Here is a 12,565-nt window from a genome sequence, read left to right as displayed (position 1 = left end):
CTTTCTGCTTTCACCTCAAAATCTGATGCCCGGATAACACATCTGGGTACAGCATTTACCAGCCACACAAGCCCCAAACACAGAATATATATCAACCTTTGCATTTGCCACCCATCAGCCAGCCATGATACCAGACTCTTGGTGTCCTTTCCCACTTCTCCACCATATGATAGCCAAGGCAACTTTTTCTGTCCTTAAAACCTGAGTCAGTGTGCTTTTGCACTTGACTGCTCTTAGCCACTCCCATTCATTTTGACCGGGTTTGTCCAGGTGGCTTGTGCCTTAAGGCTAGTGTCTGAGATCCCAGGGTGATTTGATGAGCATTGGAAAGGAGACAGAAGGATGAGAGGATGACATGCATCACAAGATGGGGAAGCTTTTAATGTCTGACTTTTTACTGTTTTTATATGTGCTGTAAGCTACCCAGAGTGCCTGGGGAAACCCAACCAGATGGGTGGAGTATAAATAAGATGATGATGATGATGATGATGATGATGATGATGATGATGATTATTACTACTATTATTATTATTTTATGATACAACATGCCTGATGCAACATGCCTTTGGGAGTGACAGGCATCCTTCACTGATCACTAGGGCGCCCACTGAATTTCGCTTCTCACCTCTGGTTCCTAGGGATATGCATATACCACTTCTTCCTCATCTCCTTTCTAGTGAGAGAGAAATAAGTCAGGTTATTCACAGGCAGTTCTGGCCACCCTTGTCTTTCCTGTACGCAGCCAGTGACTTGGGTGGTGGAAAGCTTTCCAGTGCTGCTCCCTTCCTATGGGCAGCTATCCTTTGGCAACAACACAGTCTGTCTCTCACCATGTGCTTGTGCAGTGCTTAATTTGGGTGGGCTGTGATCTCAGCCAGGATTACTAGAAACTACAGCCCTATAAATACATTATATTTTCAGAATAACAGCTTGCTAGGGCCTCTGGTCATCAAAGTGCTTTGTCCGATGCAAGGCCTGTTTATTGAGTGCATCTTGTGCTGCGATAATTACCTTGAAGTACAGGGCTGATAGTTCCAAATTTAAAAGATAGTATTATCACAGATTTCTCAATCCAAAGTACTAGAGACATCGGGAGTTCTTAATCAAAAATAGGCTTTAAGCAAATGATCATTAACTCTGTGAGCAGAACCAGGCTTTTCCGTTCTGTGCATTTTTATAGGCACTATTTTACTGCAGGCCTTTTTTATGAGTTCTGGGATCGTGAGGCTTAAAGAGGGGACACAGCCAGGATTTGGACGTGGGAGGAACAAAGTGTCAAGCTGAGCAGGGCTCCACATGCACATCTGGGACCATTTAGAGCATATTCTTTGTTCGTGTGGTGGTTTTTTTTTTAAGTGCTCCAACCAATTATAGGCAAGTAGCAGCTCTGCCGAATGAAACCCAGCAATGTGAATGTGAGAAGAGTAAGTCAGTTGAGCTTACCTGACACTCCTGGATACTGTGACTGGCCTCAGCATGGGGACGAACAAACGTGGTGAAGCATGCTGGTATTTTGCCAATTTCAGCATTCTCATACTCTCCAGTTGATCCTAAAAAGAGACATGTTCCTAAAAAGACAGCCTGTTCCTAAAAAGACAGCCTGTTCCTAAAAAGAGACATCTGCACAGAATCACACCGTAAGCGATTCACACTGGATCAGTTATATTGACTGGTGCGTTGTTGAGTTTTGACTGCAATGTTTTGTATGTGAAGAGGAGGGGTGCTATATTGGCAGGTACTATTTGAATGGGGAAATGCCCGCAAATTCACTGCTTTGCAGCAGCTGGCTCTGACAGTGCTGCTACTACATTAAAGGAAATGGAGACCATGAGCTGAACCACCACATTTCTGTGACCCATAGAGCAACTTCCCTCCCTCCTATGTGAACTTATAGGAGCAGGCAGCTTAGCCTGGCCTCCTAAACCCGGCACACTAAAGCATACATGATTCTGCTTCTCATACTTAAAAAGAAATGGTGGTTTTAAGTTTCACCATTACTTGGAGAATAGACACCCATACCTTAGAATAGAGCCCCATACAGTAATCATGTAAAAAACCAAAATTGGGTGCAATACTATTTATGGATAAAGAATATGAAGAAATCCCTTCATGAAGGAAACCAGTGTAAATGCACTGATATCACTTATGGGCTTATATCTTCTTCTGCAGTGAGAACTGGATTGCAGTGTAGTGTTCTTTAGCTCAATGTCCTCTAGAAGGCACTATATCACTGTGAAATTCACAGTTTTTTTATTCCTCTTAGGAAATAAGCCATTTGTAATTGCTTGATTTGAAGCCAGTTATCATCGTTTTCCTGCTCTTAATTATAAAAGTTTTTTTTAATCATTTTAACACAATACAGTGCATCTTTTTGTAGGAAAGGATGTTTTGTTCAGTATGGTGGAATTTACAAGTGAAGGACCGTCTCAAAATGTTTTTTTTTTAAAAAAACGCAAATATATCTAAAGAATATTGTTAAGTGTTGAATCCTGTGAAGAATTGTGGCATCTAAACTTGGTATTTGAAAAGTTATTTAATGTCTTTATTAAATAAAATATTTTTAAAAGCATATACATAATAGGAGAAACACTCTGGAAGTTGCAAGGGAAATAAACAGGGTACCCAGGGGTGAAACCAGGCTTTATTTCACCCAGGTGAAAGACCCAATCTGGCCCCCACATGTGCATTTGCGTACATACACACATAGGCTGGGAGGCTTCACCTGGGGCAAAAAATCCTGGCCAGCCCCCCACCCATAGCTACAAATGTACCACAGTGATCAGGACTCTATGAAATGACGTACATTTGAGTCAGGTCAATATCAAGTGATCCAATTTACACTCTGCTTTGGAACATGTTTTTTTAAAGAGCTTGGCTAGCTTTTCAGATACTTTTTAATTCAATGACTTTCTAAAGAAATGCCTGAAGTAACTGATATTATAGTTTGAAATCTTGTTTATTCTGTTATATTTTACTCCAAGAAGACCCATTTATCCTAAATAGCACCCAATAAGGCAGACATGTATGTATAAAATATTTTTTAAAAAATGTGATCCCATTGAGATCCCAAGATGAAATATTGCAGGTAGCTCTTAGAAATGTTAAATAATCAATAAAAAGTTTTTGAATTTTTAAACTCATATTAATTTTTTTAATCACTTGTACTTAAATACTTAAAAATTTGTAACTTAAAGTAAGTCCACCATGTGACATAGCATATTAAAGCCCATGAAGTTCTTAAGAGATTGGTGTTTTTAGTTTTGACGTCTCTCAATTGGATGACATAAGGTAAAAAAGTTGGTTCACTTGATATTGTTAACATTATTCACAGAAAAAGGCATTTAGTGTTAAATCTTAGTGGCTCCATTCCCCACCCTTTTAAATGCAGTCCTGACCCCCCACTATAGCCAGTGCTAAAACTTCCCTCTGTTTCAGCTCAGGATTGCACCCTGCACAGCATATGTCAAAAACAAACTCACATACTAGGGACTTCTCAACAAACCAATCCATGTACAGTAGTACCTTGGGTTACATACACTTCAGGTTACATAAACTTCAGGTGACAGACTCCGCTAACCCAGAAATAGTACCTCGGGTTAAGAACTTTGCTTCAGGATGAGAACAGCAATCGTGCGGCAGCAGCAGGAGGCCTCATTAGCTAAAGTGGTGCTTCAGGTTAAGAACAGACTCAGATTAAGAACGGACCTCTGGAACGAATTAAGTACGTAACCCGAGGTACCACTGTATATACTGCTTACTTGCCAAAATGGCTTCTAAGAGGCTTACAAGTATAAAAACCAGTTATGAAAGTATTGGCCCCACATAATTAAAATAAACAATAAAACAGTTTCATCAAAGCATTAAAATAAGCACCCATAAATAAAATGTACAATAAAATGCCATTAAAACAGCACTGCTTAAAACCATAAGGAAAGTTCCAGTCCGCATATCAACCAATATTCTAAAACGCCCCAAGAATGAGGCAGATAAATGGAAAGCTCTTTTACAGAGGAAGAAAACTTCCAAGAAACTGGGGGACAGATTTTGAGGCAGCGCTCATTGAAACAATATGAGTAACCCTCTTTTAAGATTACCGCAAAGCCCTTCCGAGATCTGACAGACGCAGAGCCTCCTACTCTGCTCTTCCTTCCCCCACTCTACATTTATGAGAGTGTTTCTGTTTTGACATGGTAATAATGACCTGATGAGAAGAGGCATACTGTGAGGATTAATAACAACTTGACAAGATGTGACTAATGATGATGGCAGGTTTGTTGAAGAAAACCCAAGTACCTTGGTCAGATAGTGCTGAGGAATGCAGAGGGTGTTTGAAAGTGCACACATGCAGGGCGATGTAGCAGGCACTAAGGGGGCTCTGACCTTTAGCTGGCTCACTAGTCATCAAAACTAGATTCAGGGCAAGATAAACAGAATAGAAGCAGACTGTGAAGGCACTAAGGGGGAAAAGAGGGAAAATGCTTGAAAACATATGAAGGAGGAGCTAACCTGATAAATTGTGCATCCTTTTGCATGGTTTTGAACGTCTTGTTGTATTTTGTGCATTGTGATTTGCTGTTATTTTGTTGATTATAGATTAGTGATTCTTTATTGCAATTGATAACTGTAAACTGTTCAACTATTATTTGCTATTGTTTAATTTTGCCGTTTACTGTTGGATTCTAGTGGAATTTTGGATATTAATTTGTTTGATGTACAGTAGTACCTCAGGTTACAGACACTTCAGATTACAGACTCTGCTAACCCAGAAATAGTACCTCGGGTTAAGAACTTTGCTTCAGGATGAGAACAGAAATCATGCGGTGGCAGTGCGGCGGCAGCGGGAGGCCCCATTAGCTATAGTGGTACCTCAGGTTAAGAACAGTTTCAGGTTAAGAACGGATCTCTGGAACGAATTAAGCTCTTAACCCGAGGTACCACTGTAAGTTGTTTATTTTAAAGTTATTGTGACTTTTTATATAGAATCTGATTGTTACTATCAATGTTTGATGTATTATTATTATTATTATTATTATTATTATTATTATTATTTCTGTTGGAAGCTGCCCAGAGTGGCTGAGGCAATGCAGCCGGATGGGTGGGGTATAAATCATAAATTATTATTATTACTATTGCCTAATACATTGCCACTGAATTCATGACCCCATTAAAATGGAACGCAGTTGCCAGTCAAGGAGGTAAAGACAAAAGGTGAGGCCTCACACACTGGCATATGGATAACTTACACTCTTGCACCTAGTGACTAGCCTGACTCTTCCCAGCCAATCAAAAGATGCCTAGGCTGCAATTTTCCAGAGCTGAGAGTGACTCCAGGTGTAAGTAATTAGCATACTGGCCCTCTTTAGCCTTGAAGCCCTGGTGCTGACTAAGTAACACAGGTGTTATTAACGAGAGTGAGAGCAACTTGCTGAGAGAAAAACTGCTCTCTCCTGCGCTCACCTCTTTACCCAGAAGTCTGCGCTCCTCAGAGAACCAATGTTTGTGAACAAGGCCTAATACAAGACCCCTCAGTATCTTGACAACAGAGTTTCCTTCCAGAGGTAAGTCCAACTTCGAGCTGCGTTCCCTGTGAGGGGGATAGATAGACGTGTCACAGGTTTCTTCTTTCCTCGGGGTTCACCTGCTGGTTTGAAAGTGCTTCTCTCAGTTGAATGTACCTCCAACCCCTTTTAAAAAGCAGAATCAACCACAAAATGCTTGAGGGAAGAAACGGGCTGGAGATGTTGTCATCAGTTCTGACCGGTCAATGCTATGCACAGCCATTTCTACCAAGAGGAAACAAGTTCCCCACATCCTGAAGGTGATGTGTCTGGAGGGAAAGCAGTGAGTGGGCTTCTCCATTCAAAATATGCATGCAGCTAAAGTGAAAACTGGGCTTGATTTGATGTGTCTTCAATTGACTTGAAACCCTCTCTGACTCTTTGTTTGCTTTCAACACCTTTCCCTCCTCCTGTATGGTGTAGTAAATGTTTCCTGTCTCATGGCAAAGTTTCCATACAAATCCTTTTGTTTAGAAAAGTTTAGGTGATAAGTTTCCGTAGGTACTAATGGTTAGACAGTGACTTTTTGATACAGAAGTGTTGCAAAATATTCAGAATAATAAGCAGTGGCTCAGATAATGTGTGTTTATGAATCTTCTCAACTCCCAGCAGATGCAGTCTGGGGATCTCTGTGAGAACAGAAGTGGATTATTGGGCTCTGTAAGCTTAACAACATTGCAGAGGTGCTGTCTCTCCCCTGAAGATCTGTTTGTAGGAGCAGAAAGTTTTGGCTGTCTATCGGAATGATTAAGCGCCTTCACCTTTGTTTAATCCGTATATTACAGAATGCCTACCCCTATATTTGATTGTGTGAACAGGGCAAAACATGACATTTAGGCTGACCACATATCCTACCATACAGTGGACAGGCCTTTATTTGGAGGAGTGCTATATTTAAAGGGCTGTCCAGTCGAAGTCCAGTTTAAAGATGAAGAACCATTATGACTGGAGAGCAGAGGTCTTCAAGTTGCCCACTAACAGTTAACATTTGGGCAGCACGCAGGTCACCAGATCTGTGGAATTTATTTATTTCAATTTATTGTAATTATTTCTGAATTTGCAGTGCTGCTTATAAATCAGCATATGCAAATTTGATACAAATGTTTTCCTCTTCTGCCTTTTTTTAAATGATTTATGGGGATACATAAGTGGCCACCCTAACTGTGTGGTAGGCGTGATGAAAAAGGGCACGCATTGACCAAGGTACATGTCATAAGTCAATAACTGACTTCTAATGGACCTCATACTCTCTTGCTGCTGGTGAAAGCTTCAGCTAAATTCCACAGCTATCATCTTAGCATCTGTCTGTCTTGTTTTAACAGACACATTGCTTTAAAAACTATGTGTCTCTGGGCTCCTGGTTTCAGACTGACTTGGAAGTGATACTTCTTCCTTCCTTGGCTGATGTGCTCCTGTGAAAAAGGACCAGGTTTTTTTGGAGGGGTGGTGGTTGAGGTTTGCATTCATTATACTTTCCATTCAGATTCATTTTCACTTAATAGCACCTTTCATCACAATGATCTAAAGTGACTTTTTATATAAGAAGTACTATTAAAGGAAAATAGGGCGAGGAGAAAGAGAGAGAGAGAGAAGCCAGCAAATGAGACATTTCTGTGCCACTTCTTACAGACATTTGATTCAACAAGTAATAAAGGCCAGCTGCTTTGTCTGAAGTGTCACAGCAGGGTGGAAACGAGTGTGGAAGAGGAGAGAGCTGCTGGCAAAGGAAGAGCTCTGCTGAACTCTGCCAGGGTTATTATTAAATGATTAAGTTTTCACAAGAAGAAGAAAGGCTGTCTGCAGCAGTCCCAATGGCTGCAGGATAAACAGCTCAAGCCTTCAGCCAGCAGCAGCAGGAAATGGAAAGGGGGCACTACCAGCCATCCTTAGGAAATCTGAGGTTGAACTCAACTTTTTTTAAAGGAAAGCTTATCTGGGCTCACCTCTCAGTCCAGACAGAGCCACTTGACTCTACATGTGCCCTGTGGAAGGGAGACACACAGCTCCAAATGTGCTGTGGACACTTTAATTGTCATGAAGTGAGTCCAAGTACTGGCTGATGTACACCTCCCTTTCAGACATTGCGGCAGTAAAGCATGTAAACCTGTTTAGCCAGAGGTGCAGTGGTAGATTTTGAAGTGCAGGAGCATCTTCAGGATGAACACCTCCAGGGAGAGTTCATAGCCTTTCAAAAAATGCAAACGGCTGCATTGATCATGTGTTTGTGTGTGTATGTGAGGGGGTAGGAAATGAATATAGAAATTGCACATTTGTGTGCAGTATATAGCATGGTCATCCCCGATCTCATGTTCTGGGCTACAATTTCAACATCCCTGCTGGTTTGCCAAAGGAATTTGTGGTCCAACCTTCTCCAACCTGGTGCCCTTCAGATGTTTTGATTTAGCATAATATCCAATTTATTCTGGTCAGCTGGCAGTCATAAAATGGTAAACTGGCAAAAAAGGACTTTGAATGTTGGACTTTGGGTGGGAAGACCTGGCTGGCCATGAAGTTCACTGGCTGAACTTGGTCCAGTCTTTGAGACTAGTCTACCTCACAGAGCTCTTATTATGAGGATAAAGTGGGGTGCCCCATACCCATGCATGTCATGCTCAGCTCAAGTGCTCTGGCAAATGATCACATCACTTCCTCTCTGAAAAAGTGTCCTGCAGTTGCATCACCTCACATTTCTCTTCCATGACTACATTCCCGTGGCTTTCCACAGGCTATCATATATTAACAGCTATTATCAGTACTGTGATAAGGTAAGGGAATAATCCTACTGTGGTGCACACAGTTCAATTTCTCTGCATAAATCATACAAGGTTATTTGCCACAGCTTTTATCCATCCCTAGAAAATGTGCATCACTTTTAAATGATTATTATAAATTGGGGGAGTGAGGCTAGGCCCAAGGGGTAATCCTAAATAGTGCTGAATAATATTGTCAGACATCCCTCGTTCTGTATAATGTTTTCATATTCCAGGACAAAGTAGCTCCATAAAGCATCATGAATATTAAATCTGGTTCCACAGAGCAGATCAAAATGTTCTTTAAAGGGTAATGTTTTGTTTAGCTGCCAATGCAAGATTTGAATTCAGGGCCACAGAACCCCACCCCAGACAAACAAATACAACTGAGCTTATCCTTTCTGCTTTTCATGTGACCGTAACTGAGACCATCTGTGTTAAGAAGCAATGTTTTGCCAGGGCTGAGGAATTTATTACCATTGTTTTTAAGAATAAATTGTGAAATCCATTGCATATTTTAACCATAACAATATACAGGATGTTGCAAGTCTCTCTCTCTCTCTCTATTATTATTATTATTATTATTATTATTATTATTATTATTATTATTATTAGTTCTTTCTCCACCCTATCCTAAGGGCTCCAAGAGGATTTACAATAATTTAAAAACCAAAAAAATAGAATTGCATGAGGTTGTTTGTTTGTTTTTTTAAATCCTCATAATGTTCAAAAAGATTTTTAAAAAGTAATAGCTAAACCTGAATTTACACCATAGCCACAGTGATAGAAACTGTGATTTTCTAGCAGTTGAAATGAAAGGTAGTGGCTGCTATTTTGATAATGGTGACATCTGATGAACAGAATGAAAAACTTGGGTGAATGCACAGCATCAGTTCCGCAATGAACATCCATGTGGAACTCATTTCCACTTTTGCAAAGATAGAAAATAATGGATACCAGCAAATGATTGATGCTAAATAGAAACAAATCCTCCTAAAAGCACAAAGGGCCTAAAGCGCCCTTGTAGCACTGGAAATTGACTCAAATGAGATTTAATGTTGGATAATTATTAAAGACTGTGCACAAAATGTAATCCCATCCTCCCACAGCTTGAAGTACAAGGATGCAGAATCGCCAGACCTCTTACTTGCACATGCTCAGCAAAATAGATTTCAGAATCATTCTCCCCACTTCAGAATGGTTTTCACGGTTTTCTCTAGTTCTTGTGGTCCCTCCTCTTTTTTGTATTGTGAAAAAACAACAACAGTAGTGCTGTCGCATCATGGGATCATATCCTATCTTCAGCTGGTGTTCTGGTTCCTATATTGCTTTAACTGGTGCTTCAAAATGCAAGAGGTGCCTGAAAGAGAAGAGTGAGTAGCTGGCTAAAATCCTACTACTATTTGCTTCTCACCAAGAGGTCAGATTAACAGATGAAGGAAATGAGTAGGGAGGCAGGGTTATGGGAGGGAGGAAATGTGCCCCAGGAAACTATGACACTTGCTGGTCAGCGAGGTGCCCCTATAACCCCTTTCTCCTTTCTCACAGTAGCAGGAAGATTCATGAAGACTACTCGGAGGCTAGGGATATCTGGCACTGAGGAGCAGTGGTGCTGTGAGGGCAGGGCTTTGGGGCAGACATTCAGGACCCCCATTCAGCAGAAGGGCACTCAGGTGCAGCATGCACCAGTTTATCACATTTTGAAGGGAATGAATACACTTTATATCCAGAGAGGACCCTTATTCCCACAGAGGACCATTAATTCCAAAATTTCATAACTATACTATAACTGAGAATTTGTATAGCACAGTCCGTTGCAGGGGGTTGGACTAATGTCCCTTCCATTTTGGTCCCTTCCCACTCTACAAGTGCTGAGGTAGACTAGAAAGAGGAGGCTGTGTCAGGTCTGAGAATGAAGTAAAGGCACATTTAGAGCTGCCATCTGATTTAATGCAAAGTAACTATAAGCTTCTCGGCATCCCTCATTGCATCCCACGTATATAGTCATGGTTGACATGTGTGGCACTGCTATTGATGAAGATATACTTTGAAAAAGAGCTAATTAATTCCATCTTAATCTATCATAGCTGATGAATCTCTCTCTCTTGTTACATCCTGCCTGGTTAAACTGGAAGTGTTTAATGCCTTGGTCAGAGAACAGCATAAGGATGTGGCTGAGAATATTGTCCATGGTTTCTTAACAAGCAGATGTGCCCAATGTAGCCTAACATGTCCTCAGTTGCCATCCTCATCATGAAACTTGTGAGTCATGGCTTATTTGTGTAATCATAAAATCTCTGAGTGGTGTGAGATTCCAGGGGTTCCAGGCACTTACTCAGGGTTCAATCACCACAGCAGAGACAGTGGTGTCTTTATGATATATGGTTTATTCACACAGATATACAACCTGGGCCTACAGTGGAGGGGTTCACAGCCTTAACACCCCAAGAGGGCCTTGCTTCTCGCATAGCCACAGCTTTGTATTTGAGGAGAAATCAGCCCTCTGCCTTCCTAGCTTCTTGCCTTACTTTTAGCTTCTACCTCACATACTCTTTGTCATGGAAGGGAAGGTTCTTGTTTACCCACCCTTCACCTTAAGGTCCCGGGGCAGGTTACAACAATCTAATAAACAATATTTATAAAATTTTAAAAACTCAAAATAAGAAAGAACACAGTCATAAAAAACTCTAGGATGGGTCCTAAAAAGGCACATCTCAAGTGTCTGGTCTTTATTGAGCATTTGTTCAGAATAGTCATTCTGAATGCATCCTGATTTGCTTAGACAGTTACCTGCATTCGCTCCATAAGACATACACACATTTCCCCTTATTTTTTAGGAGGGAAAAAGTGAGTCTTATAGAGCAAAAAATACGATATAGACCTTCCCATTGATCGATTATCCATTCCATACTTTTCAGTCCATTTCCCTAACACTATCCCAATTTCAAAAAGTCACTTGGTGTTGTTTTTAAGTGGATTTGTTACATCAGGGCAAGAGAGCGCTTTAATCCACTTTAATTGGGCAAGCCAAAATTTCTGGCATGTGCTTGAATCCATCCCACAGAATACTGAGAGTCTGGAGGTGACCGAGATTGCACCAAGGTTAAAAAAGAAATGAGGGTTTTTTCTCCTTCTTCCCATAATTCCAAACACAGTTTGGTCCTGATTTCCCTTCCTGCTTGGCAAGTAGGATGGCCAATGCTTGTATTTTGCTTTAATTAAAACAACAACAACAACACTGGTACCTGGACAAATCCTGGAACAGATCAATAGCTGGCCCAAGAAAAGATCCTGGAATGTAGCCTGAGCAGGTTTTGGCAGGCTCAAGTTGCACCCAAGGCGTTGATTAAAAGATTTGAATGCCACCTTGTATCCAGAGATACATCCCTGACCATTGGCTATGCTGGCTGTGACTGGCAGGAGCTGGGAGTCCTACATCTGCAGGGCCACAGATTCCCCGTTGCTATTCTACAATAAAATAAAGAGTGGCTTCTAGTGGATTCAGAGGCGGTGGCCAGCACAAAATCTTACAGTGTAAACCTGTGCATATCTAACCTGAAATAAGTCCAATAGAGTTCACTATACATTACTCTCCCAGGTGAGTGTGTGTATTCCAGATTTATTCTACTAGGTATGGAGCTTTAAGAATAAAGATGAAAGGATAAGGAAGAGTGGGGCAAAACAGGGGAGGAAACAGCCACCCTTTGCTTTTCTGCCAGCTGACTGGAAAGCAAAAGAATCCAGCCAGTCCAATTGTTGTTGTTTTTTTCTGGTTGGTTGGCAGCCATATTGGCAGGACTTGCTAGAAGCAACAGCCCAGGCTGCACTAATTAAAGAAGGATTTCTTTTTTGTGTTAGTGGGCCCTCCTCTCTCCTTCTGGAGTTCTGGGTGGCCGAGTCTCTGGAGCCAATGGAGCAGCCCCAACAGATTATCTAACAGGGCCAATTCTGGGGAAATTCAGAAACACAGAGGGAACCTGGCAACTAGGAGTTGGGGGCATGTGGCTAATCTCATTGCAGATAAGGTCCAGCATGAATGTAATCACTCGCCCACTGTCTGCTGGATAGAACATAGGAAGCTGCCTTTCATCAAATCAGATCAGTGGTCGTTTTAGATCAGTATTTCTACACTGACTGACTGTAGCTATAAGAGATCTCTCTGTGCGTGCTTTAGTTATGAGTGTCTCTCCTAGACCTACCTGGAGATGGCAAGGATTGAACTAAGAACCATTTGCATGCAAGGCACATGCTCTACTA

Source organism: Podarcis raffonei, chromosome 6, assembly GCF_027172205.1.
Source record: "Podarcis raffonei isolate rPodRaf1 chromosome 6, rPodRaf1.pri, whole genome shotgun sequence".
Taxonomy (NCBI): Eukaryota; Metazoa; Chordata; class Lepidosauria; order Squamata; family Lacertidae; genus Podarcis; species Podarcis raffonei.
The sequence above is the reverse complement of the archived record's forward strand: the minus strand, read 5'-3'. Positions refer to the sequence as shown.